This window comes from Rhinopithecus roxellana, chromosome 16, assembly GCF_007565055.1.
Source record: "Rhinopithecus roxellana isolate Shanxi Qingling chromosome 16, ASM756505v1, whole genome shotgun sequence".
Taxonomy (NCBI): domain Eukaryota; kingdom Metazoa; phylum Chordata; class Mammalia; order Primates; family Cercopithecidae; genus Rhinopithecus; species Rhinopithecus roxellana.
This window is the reverse complement of record NC_044564.1, coordinates 74,496,657-74,513,597: the sequence shown is the minus strand read 5'-3', so window position 1 is coordinate 74,513,597 and position 16,941 is coordinate 74,496,657.

The window sequence follows — 16,941 nt, the reverse complement described above, 5'->3', positions numbered from 1 at the left end:
AAGGTTATAAAATGAACACTCATACACCTATCATCCTTTTGTCAGTCTGATCTATCAATTGCTGAATATAGTGTTTCAACATCTCTGTGAAGAAAAGAAGAATTGCCCATTTATAATTGATTTTGGATATGTTTTCAAGCCATGTTAGATATGAATTCAAGTTTAAATATTTATAAAACCCAATGAAATGAGTTTTGTGCTTATCTAGTAATAGATTTTAAGTTCTCTTTGTCTAAAATTAATACAGTTATACCAAATTTTATTTTAAAAATCTATTTTTGGGTCCTTATATTTCAAGTGTACCTAATGTAAAAAGTATATTGGCAGATTTCCTTTTTAAACTGTCTGAGAAATACCTTTTGCATTGGAGAGCTCAGGCCCATCATTGCAACTAATATATCTGCACAAATTTCTACTATTCTATTCTGGGCTTTTGGCTTATGTCGTTGTTTTTTCTTTGTTGCCTTCTCTTGAATTTTTTAATTGTACTTTTGAAGACATCCTCTCTATTATATTTATTCGGAATTGACCTTAGATAATTTTCCATGTATACTTAACTCAATACTCAATAAAGATATTTTATATCTTTACTTTCCACAGAGTGCCTATAAAATTACAAAGACATTAGAATTTTTAAAGCTGACTGTCCCTTTGTCCATTTAATGACACTGCTGTTGGGTATTTTAATTTTTTACTCACACATAATAATTATGAAAAATATTACTATTATAGTCTTATGCAATCAGTTTGTTTAGATTCACCAAAATGTTTATCAGTATCATTGCTTACTATTTCCCTTTGCATCTTATAAGTTCAATCTGAGATCATTTTTCTTCTGCCTTAAACTTATTTTTAATCATTGTTATTAATGAATATGTAACTTACTAGATACTCAAAAGTAGAAGTTTTTGTATTTTAATAAAATGTCTTAATTTTGTTCATATTCTTTGAGATATACTGGGCATAGGATTCTAATGTTGACAGTAATCTTTCCTCAACACATGTAAGATATTATTCTATTAGGCTAAAAAGAAATCAATTATCAATATAATATGTATACAATGTAGGTTCTCTTTATCTTTCATGTCTGTCACTTCACTGTGATGTGTCTAGGTATAGATTTATTTTTATTTACTCTGATGAAAATACATTGGGTTTTCTGGGATTGTAGTTAATGTCTTACAACAACCCTGGAAAAAAATCTCAGCTATTCATATTTTGTTTTTGATTTTCTTTCTTTCTATTATCCTGAACTTTGAGTAGACAAATGTTAATCTTTCTCACTCTATAATCTATGTGTTTTAACCTCTCTCTCATGCTTTTCCTTTTTTTTTTCTGGCTAACCCTAGATAATTTCCTTAGACCACAATTTCAGTTTGTTAATGCTTTTTTTAATTTTGACTACTCTGCCATTTGATTTATCTTTTATTTTAAAAAACCTTCATATTTTCTCATTTCTACAGTGGTTCTTTAGGAAATCTGCTTGGTCATGTTTACAGCTCCCTAATCTATGCTCATTCAAGAATTCTTATTTCTTTTAGAATATGAAATGTATTTATTGTATGTTTTTTAGATAATTCTAATACAAAAAGTTTTTACATAGCTGATTCTGCTGTTTGCTTATTTTTTTATTAGCTCAGGCATACAGGGCTAGGTGGTACAGCTGATTTTCATTTTTCATGGGTTCTGTAATTGTGAATTTATCTACTTGCTACAATATATTTGTAACCCTAAAATCAATACTCATGGCACTTCTGCGGTCATACGTGTATATACACAATGTAGCAAAAAAATTTTGAGTCACCTGATAGAGTCCCAACTGAGGTCAAACAAAGTGAAGTTTGCCTCTTGTTACAGATCTCCTACTATAAACAAGTGACCTTTTTTGCGGTCTATTTAGGGACATTTTTTCACATTTAGGTGCTTTTTTACATTTTAAAATAGCCCACAAGCATAGTGCTAAAGTGTTTTTTAGTGCTTCTAAACAAATGAAAGTTTTAGTGTGCCTTCTGGAGAGAAGGCATCTTACTGGCTATGAGTTCAATGTTAATGAACTAGCAATATGTATTAGTTAAGGTGTCTTTAAACAGAAACATACATAATAAAAATTATGTATTTATCAGTTAATGAAAACATTATGACCACAAGCTCGTAGGAACCTAACCCCACATTTCCCTTAGGAGCAATGGTTCAATATTTGCTAATTCAGTGTTCACAGCAACTTTATGGAGCATAACTACTGCAAATAATAAGAACTGATTGCATTTTCTTACTTTGCTATGAATTCACATTCATTGGACTTTATCTATTAAGTTATTATATAAGAAAACTTACATTTCTCCAGAAATGGTTTGTATTTTCTTTGCTAATTGCCTGGAAGCAATACAATCCCAGGATGGCTTTAAAGAAAGCTATCTGCTTGATGTTTTATAACTAAACAGTTTGGATGAATTCAGGCAACACAACTGTGTGGACAACCATTTATGTTTATAAATTCTCAATAGATTTTTTTTTATCCTACCATGTACTACATTGGGAAATTCAACTTTTCTTTCACTAACATTTTCTCAGAAAGAGTAGCACTTTGAAGTCCCCAGATTTATGTGGGAGCCTGCTATTCTCTTTCCAGGCTGGCTCCAGGAATTATTATTTCTCACAATTTGTACAACTGTCAAAATGGAATCTCAGTGTTATCAGTCTTGGTAGATTATCACAAGAAACATTCTGATTCTGGTACTTGTTTCTATCCCAAGATTCACATTTTTGCTTGTTTAAAAATAAAAAATAAAAAATATTTGTAGATGTGTTATTAATTATAAAACCAGGGACTAAAGTTTAAAAAGATTAAAATAAATTTTACCTTTCTTTTTGTTCTCTTCAAGAGATACACTTAATATGCTGGAAACACAATTCTTCTATTCCAGAGGGTTTATGATTCCAAGCTACAGCCAAAATATTAATATAGAAAGAATTGTCAGCGTAAAGCGAGGAGACCACCAAATCTCCCACCAAATCTTTTTTCTAATGCTTTCCAGTGCTGCGAATTAAGGTTATTGATACAATTATCTGATTTTCATTGTGTATTTCTTGAAAATAGGGTACACTGATGTGTCATATGAGTTGTCATGGACTATCAAATGAGATGGTGCATGTGAAAACATATATCATAGTGCTGCAACATGTTTGCATATTAATTAAAAGAGGGAGTATGATCTAATACAAAGTTCCAGAGTTTTGGAATGAGAAACATTTATTTTTTATCATCTGTGAGAGCTTCAGAGAATCAAGTCCGTGCTCATGTGCTTATTTCTAAGAAGCTGGACAAAATCTCATTCCCTTCCAACACTTATAAGCAACCACATACTTTATACTTGATTTCTGTTTATAAAATAAGGAGAACCATGGATATGCTCCTGCTCACATTATAAGAATGTTACTAACTTGATGGTTAAGCTTGCATGCCTTTATGTTTGCTGTCTTCATGACTCAGATTTTGCTACATTGTCATTAGTAATAATCGTTGTCTTGTGTTTATTGAAGTAACAGTAATATTAATAAGTGAATATCAATGCTAAGTTTGCATTCATTATTCAATTATCTTAAAGTCCAAATAAAAAAGAAATATTACACTGTTATATTAGACTAAGCTGCATTACAATTAGCACCAAATATGTATCATGTCTAAAACAAAATAGAAGTTTATTTCACACTCATATTACACCATTCAACATGAGTTTTCCTAGCCTGATTCTGATTCAAGTAGCCAGTCAACTATCTGTGGTTTTAGCATCTCTTACAGGCGCGTTCATATACGAGCAGTGGAAGAGAAAAAAATAATAGTGGACATACCTGCTTCTTAAAGCCCTTGGGTCAAAAATGATGCTTATACCACCTTCTACTCATATTTCTTTGGTTGGAACCCAGTCACATGGCAAAACTCAACTGCACAGGAATCTGAGAATTTTAGCCTGCCTGTATATATGAGAAGAAAAGAAATTGGACATTTTGAGACAAGTGGTATTTTCTGCCAAACCAAAAATGAGCAATATTATCTTGCATTAAAGCAAAATTATCTTTTACATCAACATCTGAGACAGCACTAAACCATTTTCTACCTAAAGTTAAAATTAATTTGCAATACACATTAATTTTTAGGAAATAAAGTGTAGTTGAGTAAAAAATAAGAGTTATTTGTGATACTTAAATTTCTTCCTAGGTAATATCTGAATAGTAAATTTAGTATATATAACTTATGTATTATATCTATGGTTGTTGAATGATGTTTATCTTTTAGCTCAAAGTAAAGGTTCTGAATAGATGCATTACAGAAATTTCTTCTGTAAGTATTAAGTTCTTAAAGAAAATTTGCTTTATTGTTAGTTGCCTGATTCAGAGTATGTGTGAGTAAAATAGTTAAAATGGCTCAAATACTTGGTAGCAGAAACCTAAATAAAAGTCCCTTTAAATCAAATGTCAAGCACCATCCTTGGGCACAAATTCTTCCTGGGAGCAAAGAGGTTCAATATGAGAGTTAAAGGAATGTGTTTTAACAATGGCATGTCGCTTTGTCAGGGATGTCTTTGTAATGACTAAGAAGCAGGTTAATAGGATGATTAGAATGAAGGCTAAATATGACAAAAGCACAAAACACTTTCTTCCTGTCATTCCTCTGAGATATGTGGGTGGCAAATATTATCTCTGTTTTGTAGACTGAAAATTGAAATAGTTTAAGCACTCAGAGGCATTTTTACTGACATTCAGATTTTTAAACAGCTGTAGTTTCTTTTTATAGATCTCTAATAGTAATTACATCAGCTTTAGGCTCCTGAAATATTTTCAAATGTCTAAGGTTGTTGAAATAATGAATGTTTCACTCTTCACTCTTTTAAGTTCTTCATAAACCCTTTAACTCTCTTTAGGTACTAAAGAGTTAGACAAAAATTTCTAATTGCAAAGAGAATATGTGAGATTTAGAGGTGTTTTTTTAAAGAGCATTTGTAAGATGTTTCTCATTATTGGCCTTTATACAATTGATACCAAAAATGGCTATTTGACACATTTATCATCTGCATTTTTGACTAAAAAGCAAAAATATACAGAAAAGCCAAATCTTTATCTATTATAATAAATTAGAAAATTGAACATCTAATCTTAAAAGCCCTGTAAGTGCTAAGATAAGTTTATCATTAAAAATGCTATGGAACTCTGAAGAAAATTAATCGAACTTAATTTTAATGAATTAAAATCACAGTGTTCAGCAGTCGTGAGTTATATAACTAATATATCCTAACAGCAATTGTTCTCTCTCTGCCAATTGATTGAGTGTTGCATAGGGATTCTGTAGGTCTCATTTCTGATCACTACAATCATTTCTCAGACTCCTGTTAAGGCCATCCCTCTCACCCAAACAAATTTCCCTCAATTATGACAATGATTGTAAATATTAGTATCAACTTTCTGAATTAGAAAAAGAGCATGAGTACTGTCTCTCCTGATCATAAGATGACCTATGATCTTAATTGGAATTCCCTGAAAGTTCACTAAAATTCTACATAACCCAAGCAGATTTGTACAAGAGTATCTAAAACTTCACTTGTTTTTATACATGTCTCTAGGGAGAATAGATAGAAATGTATTTTATAAAAGTCAATTACTTTATCTCTCATTTATTAGAGATAAATTATATCACTGTAAATTTTTAACAACAAAAAAAGAATTGTGGTAATAGCAATTTATCTATGGTAATTGTAAAACAAATTAAATTAATTAGAAATCCAATTATATTATCTATGTTGGCCTTCATAGCCCTTCTAAAGCAATTAGTCTTCATCTGTCTTTACTTAAGAAATGATGCAATTTAGTTTTATGGCATTTTCTGTGAAATGTGTTATATGACATTGCAGTTTAGAAATTTGACATTGTTCAATAATACATTGTGTGTTGCTTTGTATAGAATGAAAATTGTCAAAATAAAAATGTTCATACATATGTGATAGATATTTAGCCCTCAAAATTAGTTTAATCTGTTTAAGGCTAATAATTGTTAATTAAATTATTTTCATAAGCAAATGAATATTTAATAAACTTAGCTTTCTGGATCCTATTACTATTTTTTTTTCCGGTAGCATTTATTTCCCTTCTTTATTTGTTATAATAAACTCCAAGGACGTAAAGTTTTACTTATTACAAATACTGGATAACCCGTTTGGATCCAATTAGCAACATCGATGACTTAGAGATTTATTGGTGCTGATTTCATAATTTGTGTTGGAAAGCTATAATATAGAAAGGAAGGAAAGGAGGCAGGAAGGTAGGAAGGAAGAAAGGAAGACAGAAATAAGATGTAAAAATTCTGTATGCTAAGAGAGTTCTACCAAGTGGAATATTGAAAAACAAAAACTGGAAACAATCTAATGCCTATCAACTGATAAATGGACAAACAATATGTGGTATATCTGTACAATGGAGTATTATTTAGTGATAAAAATGAAGCAAATACTAACACTTGCTGTGTCATGGGTAAAACTCAGAAATGTGCTACATGAAAGAAGTCAAACATAAGAGACTAAACATTTTATTGTTGCATCTATTTATAACAACTATATAGAAAACGTAAATTTATAAAGTAAATTAGTTTTTAAAATTTTTTTTATTTTTAGTAGAGGTGGGGTTTCATCATGTTGGTCTAGCTGGTCACAAACTCCTGATCTCAAATGATCCCCCCGCCTTGGCCTTCCAAAATGCTAGGATTACAGGCATAAGCCACCACACCTGGCATGTGAAAGACATATTTATAGAGCCACGATATTTGCATCTTTTTTAGGACAGAAGATCATATTCTAAAATATAGTTTCTCAGCATCTGCAACAATAATTTCTTCTTCCTCTTTACCAAATTTAAAACTTGGTTTTGATAGATCAATTTGCGATGTGCAAATCAGAAAATTAAGATGTACCCTTTGGCAAAATTACCCCGTCTCTGATTAAGTTCAAAGGAAGTGAACATGTCTATAGAAGCACCTAATGTTATATAGTAAGAATAAAGAATAAAGAGAGTACTGGTTATAATCAAATGTCTAAAAAATGCAAATGCCTATCTGCACAAAAACAAAGACTTGCTCTTTGGGAGATACTATAGATTATGGTGCAGGAAGATTATAGTGCAAAAACTGGTTTGTTATATTTTATTATGTAGAGGAAAGATGGAAGAAACTAATGTTTTTATATATATACATACATATAGCTTATTTTTGACATAGTACTGAGCATTTTTATTAACTCTAATCTTCATTTTTTAGATGAGAAAAATTATGTTCAGTGAGTGAAATATAATACAAGAAGTGATACAGTCTCACCACAAAGGCTCTCATTTCTCACAAAAATAATATCAATAAGGAAAAGTTGAATATTCACTTATTTTTATAAAATGAAAAAATATACATGACAAAATTTTAGCAAATGTCAACAGAACACATTGCAGAGTATTGAAAATGGTATGCTTGGAGCATCATTTTAAAACCCGATTAATTCAAGAAGCATATATGTATTCTTAACAAATCTCTGTTTCTGCATATTTTCTGTTGTTAGTATTGCTGCCCAAGAGACAGTATAGTGGTCTGTATAAAACATCAAAGCATATCAAGTGATTTCCTTGACAGTTAATCCACTACGATAAAACATAGTTATATGCTTTTTAAGGTTTTATAAAAACCTGATCAAACCCGGAACATATGTATTCAAGGTAGTCATCTCATATTCAAGGTACTCATCTCCCATGAAACATTTTCTAAAACACTTAATCAAAATTACAAAACGTGTTCATGTCGTTGTATTAATAAAACTATTTGCAGTTATTTCTTTTTCCTTTAGTTTTTAAAGGCTTGAGATATTAAGCTCATAGAGACTCTGAAATATTTTACTATTCAGTGGAGAACATTACCAGTGCCATTACCAAAATAGCATAGCAATATTTGGGCAGAGTGTGTTCTGTGATAGTAAGTTTATACATGACTAAAACACAAAAACAATATTTAACTTTCATCTCTGAGCTTAGTGAAGTGGAAACTATGCAATTTTTTCTATCATTATCTAGTAGCTTTCTGACTCTGTAGCAGCTTTTCCATAAAGTGGGTTATATAACCATAAGGGCAAAGAAGGCAACAGAAAAACTAGAATGTCAAGCCATAAAATTCTCTCTAAGCAGCTGAAATTTTAGAAAAATTTCTTTGGAGCCTTAAATTTTTTTGTCTAGATGAATATTTATATGCATGAATATCTAGTCATTTTAAAATATATCGCTATTAAAAATTTTGTATAGAAAGCTACTATTTAAAGCAGAAAATGTTGTTCTCACATTATAAAAGCATCAGTATATTAATGAGAATCAATATACTTCTTCTAAAACTTAAAAAAATTAAGTTTTGCTCCCCCTTGAGGAAGCAAATAGCTTAGCTATGTACAGACACACACAATTGCTTTAAATAGAATAAAATACCTAGGAATCCAACTTACAAGGAATGTGAAGGACTTCTTAAAGGAGAACGACAAACCACTGCTCAATGAAATAAAAGAGGACACAAGCAAATGGAAGAACATTCCATACTCATGGATAGGAAGAATCAATATTGTAAAAATGGCCATACTGCCCAAGGTAATTTATAGATTCAATGCCATACCCATTAAGCTACCAATGACTTTCTTCACAGAATTGGAAAAAACTACTTTAAAGTTCATATGGAACCAAAAAAGAGCCCACATTGTCAACACAATCCTAAGCCAAAAGAACAAAGCTGGAGGCTTCACGCTACCTGACTTCAAACTATACTACAAGGCTACAGTAATCAAAACAGCATGGTACTGGTACCAAAACAAAGATATAGACCAATGGGACAGAACAGGGCCCTCAGAAATAATACCACACATCTACAATCATCTCATTTTTGACAAACCTGACAAAAACAAGAAATGAGGAAAGGATCCCTATTTAATAAATGGTGCTGGGAAAACTGGCTAGCCATATGTAGAAAGCTGAAACTGGATCCCTTCCTTACACCTTATATAAAAATTAATTCAAGATGGGTTAAAGACTTAAATGTTAGACCTAAAACCATAAAAACTCTAGAAGAAAACCTAGACAATACCATTCAGGACATAGGCACGGGCAAGGACTTCATGTCTAAAACACCAGAAGCAATGGCAACGAAAGCCAAAACTGACAAATGGGATCTAATTAAACTAAAGAGCTTCTGCAGAGCAAAAGAAACCACCATCAGAGTGAACAGGCAACCTACAGAATGGGAGAAAATTTTTGCAATCTACTCATCTGACAAAGGGCTAATATCCAGAACCTACAAAGAACTCAAACAAATTTACAAGAAAAAAACAACCCCATCAAAAAGTGGGTGAAGGATATGAACAGACATTTCTCAAAAGAAGACATTTATGCAGCCAGCAGACACATGAAAAAATGCTCATCACTGGCCGTCAGAGAAATGCAAATCAAAACCACAATGAGATACCATTTCACACCAGTTAGAATGGCAATCATTAAAAAGTCAGGAAACAACAGGTGCTAGAGAGGATGTGGAGAAATAGGAACACTTTTACACTGTTGGTGGGACTGTAAACTAGTTCAACCATTGTGGAAGACAGTGTGGCAATTCCTCAAGGATCTAGAACTAGAAATACCATTTGACCCAGCCATCCCATTACTGGGCATATACCCAAAGGATTATAAATCATGCTGCTATAAAGACACATGCACATGTATGTTTATTGTGGCACTATTCACAATAGCAAAGACTTGGAACCAACCCAAATGTCCATCAATGATAGACTAGATTAAGAAAATGTGGCACACATACACCATGGAATACTATGCAGCCACAAAAAAGGATGAGTTCATGTCCTTTGTAGGGACATGGATGCAGCTGGAAACTATCATTCTCAGCACACTATCGCAAGAACAGAAAACCAAATACCACATGTTCTCGTTCATAGGTGGGAACTGAACAATGAGAACACTTGGACACAGGAAGGGGAACATCACACACTGGGGCCTGTTGTGGGGTAGGGGGTGGGGGGAGGGATAGCATTAGGAGATACACCTAATGTAAATGACGAGTTAATGGGTGCAGCACAACATGGCACATGTATACATATGTAACAAACCTGCACATTGTGCACATGTACCCTAGAACATACAGTATAATAAAAATAAAATAAGAATTTTAAGTGTTGCTCCCCCTTGAGGAAGCAAATAGCTTAGCTATGTACAGACACACATATATACATCAATCTTGGGGTCATATGTTATTTCATATATACATATATAAATATATATATTCCATATATTGAAATATATTTTATATATTAAAATATAATTCATATCTATAATAAATGACAGGTCACATCAAAATTGATTTATCACAGTGTACAAAATAAAATATTGCAAATAAACTTTGGTGTTAATAGTGGTAGATTAATAAAGGAAAATCCACATCAGTTTACATGCCAATAATCTGTCGTTTTTAACTTCATCAATATTAGTTAAGATGTGTTCTATGAAATATATGGATAAACATCAAACAAGAGTGAAAGAGGATTCTGGGAAGTTGATGGCAGAGGTCACAGTTTTTCAATATCCTTGGATCCCCAGACAAAGACAGACTCAGCAACTAAATGGGAAAGTCAGGAATTTATGGGCAACCTGTTAATAAAATTTAGTTATGAGGTGCCTGATGGACCCCAAAATAAGTGAACTGCAAAAAAAAATCCCAACAACAGCCAGAAGTCCAGCCTACTATCACTGTCTGGAAAAGAGAAAGCACAAGAAAGCAACTGGGAATCTGAAATACTTGAGAATGGAAAAAAAATCCAAATGACCAACAGGTATTTGTTTAAAACCACAATGGTGTAGATTTTAGTTGTGTGCAGCAACTAAAATTGGAGAGTTTTACATACTAGAAATGTGGGTAAGTGCAAGTGTGTTTAAGAAGATGTGAAGGGGCTGAAACAATCATCAAAACTGAACCATCCAAGGATCATTCCAGAATAGCTAAAAGACATTAAGACTACGGTACAAAACATGAAAGAAGGTAAATAAGAATTCTACAAAATTCAAAATGAGACTATGCAACTCAGGATATAATTAGAAAGGATCTTTCTGGATATGAAAACCAAACTAGAGAGAATGAAAAAAACAATAAATATAAAAGACTAAAGCCTTAATAGAGATAGTCAAATGGATGAAATTTTTAAAAATCAAAAAGAAATTGAAAATTGTTTTAAAAATTGATTTAAGTAATGATACCTTTTTTTAATACCTTTTGAGATAAGTAATAACACCTTCTTTTTTTTACAGAAGGTAGTAAAAATAATCCAAAATACGTAATAGTTGTTTTCAGGAATAAATACAAAAACAAAGGAACACAATAAATAAAACCAATTATAATTTAAGTAACTTTCCTGAACAACTAAACAAATTGCGGTGACATCAGTGAAAATGGCTGAATAAGGAATTATAGAAGACTGTCACTGCACAAAAGAAGTGAAGAAACTGGTAAGCACTATCAGAAGCAACTTTATTAGCACTCTGGAAAAACTAATCATAGGTTTCTAGTAATCAGGAAAATGCTTAATTAAGGAAAAAAAAAAAAAACAAGAAACTAGATTCTTGGTAATATGTATTTGTGGCGTTTTAATTTCTCTGGGCAGCTTCCCCCACCTGTGCAGTAACCTTGAACACAACAATTCTCATATTTGATATAGGTTATAGGTACCTAGCACTAGGGGGAGCAAAATAAATCTCATTTTCAAGAAAGTATGACTGTTTGTTTTGATATGTCTGCTGGCTCCCTGAACGACCACTAGCCTTGTCTTTATTTTACTGAACTCTGAATTCTCCCAGTACTGAAGTGGCTACCAGGAAAAAAATTGTCAAAAATATTTTAAGCAAATGCATTATTAATTGCCACCTAGGACAAGGGATAACCATTGAGGTAAACAATAGACAAAGCTAAAAGTTTGGGAGGAAAGCTTAGAAAATTAGATACTTCTGGTAATAAGGGAATTAAAAATCTTCCACATACTACTGGAGCCTCTGAAGCTACAATATACATGTTCAGAAAAAATGTGTTAAGGCCCCAAGCTCTCACTGTGGCTTGAATTCTACTCAATCAGAAGTAAAGCATTAGGAGAATTGCAATCTTCCTGTCTGAATGTGAAACGTGCTCCAACACAGAAACATGTAGGAATTGTGGGAGTTACAATTCAAGATGAGATTTGTGTGGGCACACAGCCAAAGCATACCATTCTGCTCCTGGCCCCAACAAACCTCATCTTCTCACATTTCCAAACCAATCATGTCTTCCCAACTGTGCCCCCAAAGTCTTAATTCATTTCAGCACTAACCCAAAAGTCCACAGTCTAAAGTCTTTTCTGAGACAAAGCAAGTCCCTTCCACCTATGAGCCTGTAAAATCAAAAGCAGGTTAGCTACTTCCTACAAACAATGGGGATACAAGCATTGGGCAAATATAGCTGTTCCAAATGGGAGAAATTGGTCAAAACAAAGGGACTACAAGGCCCCATGCAAGTCCATAATTCAGTGGGGCAGTCAAATCTTTAAGCTCCAAAATGATCTCCTTAGATTCCATGTCTCTCATCCAGATCATGCTGATGCAAGAGGTGGGTTCCCACGGTCTTGGGGAGCTCCATCCCTGTGGGTTTTCAAGGAACAGCCTCCCTCCCAGCTGCTTTTATGGGCTGGTGTTGAGTGTCTGCAGCTTTTCCAGTTACCCGGTGTAAGCTGTTGGTGGATCTATCATTCTGATTCTGGAGGATGATGGCCCTCTTCTCAAAGCTCCACTAGGTGGTGCCCTAGTAGGGACTCTGTGTTGGGGCTCCAACCCCACATTTCCCTTCTGCACTGCCCTAGCAGAGGTTCTGCATGAGAGCCCCTCCCCTGCAGCAAACTTTTGCCTGGACATTTAGGCATTTCCATATACACTCTGAAATCTAGGCGGAGGTTCCCAAATCCCAATTCTTGACTTCTTTGCACTGGCAGACTCAACACTATGTGGAAGCTGCCAAAGTTTGAGGCTTGCATCCTCTAAAGCCACGGCCCAAGCTCTACATTGACCTTTCAGCCATGGCTAGAACGACTGGGACACAGGGCACCAAGTCCCTAGACTGTATACTGCACAGTAACCCATGGGCAAGCCCACGAAACCACTTTTTCCTCGTAGGGCCTGTGGTCTTGTGATGAGAGGGGCTGCTGCTAAGACCTCTAATATGCCCTGGAGACCTCTTCCCCATTGTCTTGGGGGTTAATGTTCAGCTCTTTGTTACTTACGCAAATTTCTGCAATTGGCTTGAATTCCTCCTTTGAAAATGGGATTTTCTTTTCTATTCCATTGTTAGGCTGCAAATTTCCAAACTTTTATGCTCTGCTTCTTTTGTAAAACTGAATGCCTTTAAGAGCACCAAAGTCACCTCTTGAATGCTTTTTTGCTTAGAAATGTCCTCTCTCAGATATCCTAAATCATCTCTTTCAAGTTCCAAGTTCCACACATCTCTAGGCCAGGGGCAAAATGCTGCCAGTCTCTTTGCTAAAACATAACAAGAGTCACCTTTGCTCTAGTTCCCAACAAGTTCCTCATCTCCATCTTTGACCACCTCAGCCTGAATTTCATTGTCCATATTATTGTAAGCATTTTTGTCAAAGCTATTCAACAAGTCTCTAGGAAGTTTCAAACTTTCCCACATTTTCCTGTCTTCCTCTGAGCCCTCCAAACTGTTCCAACCTCTGCCTATTATGCAGTTCCAAAGTCACTTCCACATCTTCGAGTGTCTTGTCAGCAGTGCCCTACTCTACTGGTACCAATTTACTGTATTAGTCTGTTTCCTTGCTGCTGATAAAGACATACCCAAGACTGGGCAGTTTACAAAAGAAAGAGGTTTAATGGATTTACAGTTCCACATGTTTGGAGAGGCCTCACAATCATGGTGGCAGGTGAAAGGCACGTCTCACATGGCAGCAGATAAGAGAAGAGAATTTGTGCAGGGAAACTCCAATTTTTTAAAATCATCAGACCTCATGAGACCCATTCACTATAATGAAAACAGTGCAGGAAAGACCCTCCCCCATAATTCAAACACCTCCTACCAGGTTCCTTCCATGACACATGGGAATTGTGGGAGCTACAATTCAAGATGAGACACAGCCAAACTGTATCTAGAGGGAACAATTTTCAAGTCATTCATGAAGCCAATGTTATCTTCACTTGTAAGACAGAAAATGACATCATTAGAAAAGGAAATTACAGACCAATATACCTTATGAATATAGATACAATAACCTCCAACAAAATACTAGCAAATTATATTTGGCATTATATTAAAAGGATTATACATCATAACCCAGTAGAATTTATTTCAAGAATGCAAAAGTTGTTCAATATATAAAAGTCAGTGAACATAATATACCATAAGAATCCATACAATTACTTCAATTAATGTAGAAAAAGGATTTGAAAAAATCCGAAACTCCTTTACGATAAAAAAGAAGCACACAATCAACTAAACTTAGAAGAAAACTTCCTTAAATCAGTAAAGGGTATGGAAAGGTTTATACTAATTTCTGCAAGGGTTTTAGGTGTGGTTGGAGCTAAAAACAGACCCAGTTGCCACAGCAGTCCCAGTTTCACGAGAGCACCTGTGAGCAGCAAAAGGGGCCCCAGTATCTTTACTACTTGAGTGAGTCTGAGAGACAGAACACTTGCACAACAAGGCAGGCAAAGCACCTTTATTATTAGTGATAGGCACCCAGTATAAACAGAAGCCAAGGAACCCTGATGAATCAGTCCCCCAAGTCTCACAGGAAAGCTGCCCAGACACATGGAGCTTCTTCTGTTCACGTGCCAAGTCATACTACATCTGAAGGATCATGATACTACTCAGCTCTGGGTTTTATACCCTGGACACAACTTGAATTGTTGAGCTCAAGCACTGCAGAATATTCTGTTCTAGAGGAAAAAAGGACATAGCCCAGGTTGTTTCAAACATTTCCTCATTACTTTAGAAAATTGCATTTTCAGTCGACTCTGCATAAAAGAGGGGGGGAACCTACTTTGGTCAGTTAAGATTATTCAGGGACTTGTCTTCCTGTGGGGTATTTATGAAAAACTAACAGTTAACATTATACTTAATGGGTAAAGGTTAAAATATTTCTCCTAAAGATCAAAAACAAGTCAAGGATGTTGACTCTTGCCAATTCTATCCTACATTGTACTGGAAGCTCTAGCAATGAAATTATAAAGGAAAAAATAAAATATATTTAATTGAGAAAAAAGAAATAAAACTTTCTATCCAAAGGTCATGTGATTTTTACACAGAAAACCCTGAAGATTACATGTACAGAAAAAAATAGGTTAGAGTGAATTAACACATTTAACAAAGTATCAGGATATAAAATCAACACACTAAAGTCAATTATATTTCTATACATTAGCAATTAGCATTCCAATAAGGAAATTAATGAAAAATCCATTTAAATACTATTAAAACCCTAAAATACTTACAAATAGATTTAATGAACAAGTTACAAGATATGTACACTGAATACTATAAAACACTATGAAAGTAGATTTTAAAAAACCTAAGTAAATTGAAAGACATCATGTGGTATGAACTGAAATATACAATATTGTTAAGATTAGTATTCTCCCCAAATTGATGTGTCTGGGCAGCTTTCCTGAGACTTGGGGGACTGATTCACCAGGGTTCCTTGGCTTCTGTTTATACGTGGTGCCTATTACTAACAAAGGTGCTTTGCCTGCCTTGTTGTGCAAGTGTTCTGTCTCTCAGACTCATGCAATTGATAATACAGATTGAATGCAATCTATATCACATTTACTGCCTTTTTGTAGAAATGAACATGCATATCCTAAAATTCATATGGAATTTCTTCAAGGAACACAGAATAGCAAAACTCTCTTGATAAAAAATAATAGAGCTGGGGACTCATACTTCCTGATTCCAAAACTTACTATAAATCAACAATAATCAAAACAATGTGATATTATCATAAGAATAGATATAGAAAACAATGGAATAGAATGGAGAATACAGAAAATTGGCATCTATAATCAATTTATTTTTGACAAACATGCCAAGAAAAATTTTTTTTTTTTCTTTGAGATGGGGTCTCACTCTGTTGCCCAGGCTGGAGTGCAGTGGCACAATCAAGGCTCAGTGCAGCCTCTACCTCCCAGGCTCAGGTGATCCTCCCACGTCAGCCTCCTGAGTAGCTGAGACAACAGGCACATGCTGTCACACTTGGCTAATTTTTTGTAGGTACTGGGTTCACCATGTTGCCCAGGCTAGTCTTGAACTCCTGGGCTCAAGGGATTTTCCAGCCTTACCCTCCTAAAGTGCCAGGAACGAATGAGCCACTGCTCCCAGCCCCAAGAAAATTTTCTATGGTTTGAATGTGTCCTCCAATTAGCATGTGTTGGAAACGTAATCCCTAATATAATAGTGTTGGGAGGTGGGGCCTAATGAGAGGTGATTAGGCCATGAAGACAGAGTGAATGAATTAATGCTGCCATTGCAAGACAGGGTTTGTTATTGCTAGGGTTTATTATTGAGCCATTATTAAAAGATTTTGGCTGTTCTCACTCTCTCCTTTTATTCTTTCTCTCCCCTCCTCTTTGCCCTTGCACCACAGGATGATGCAAAAAGAAGGATCTTGCTACATGTAGCTCTTTGATCTTAGATTTCCAGCCTCTAGAATTGTGAGACAACAAATTTCTGTTTCTATGAATTACTTAGTCTGTGGTATCCATCATACAGCACAAAATGGACTAAGACACTATTCAATTGGGAAATAATAATATTTTCAACAAATGGTGCTGGGACATCTGGATATTCACATACAAAAG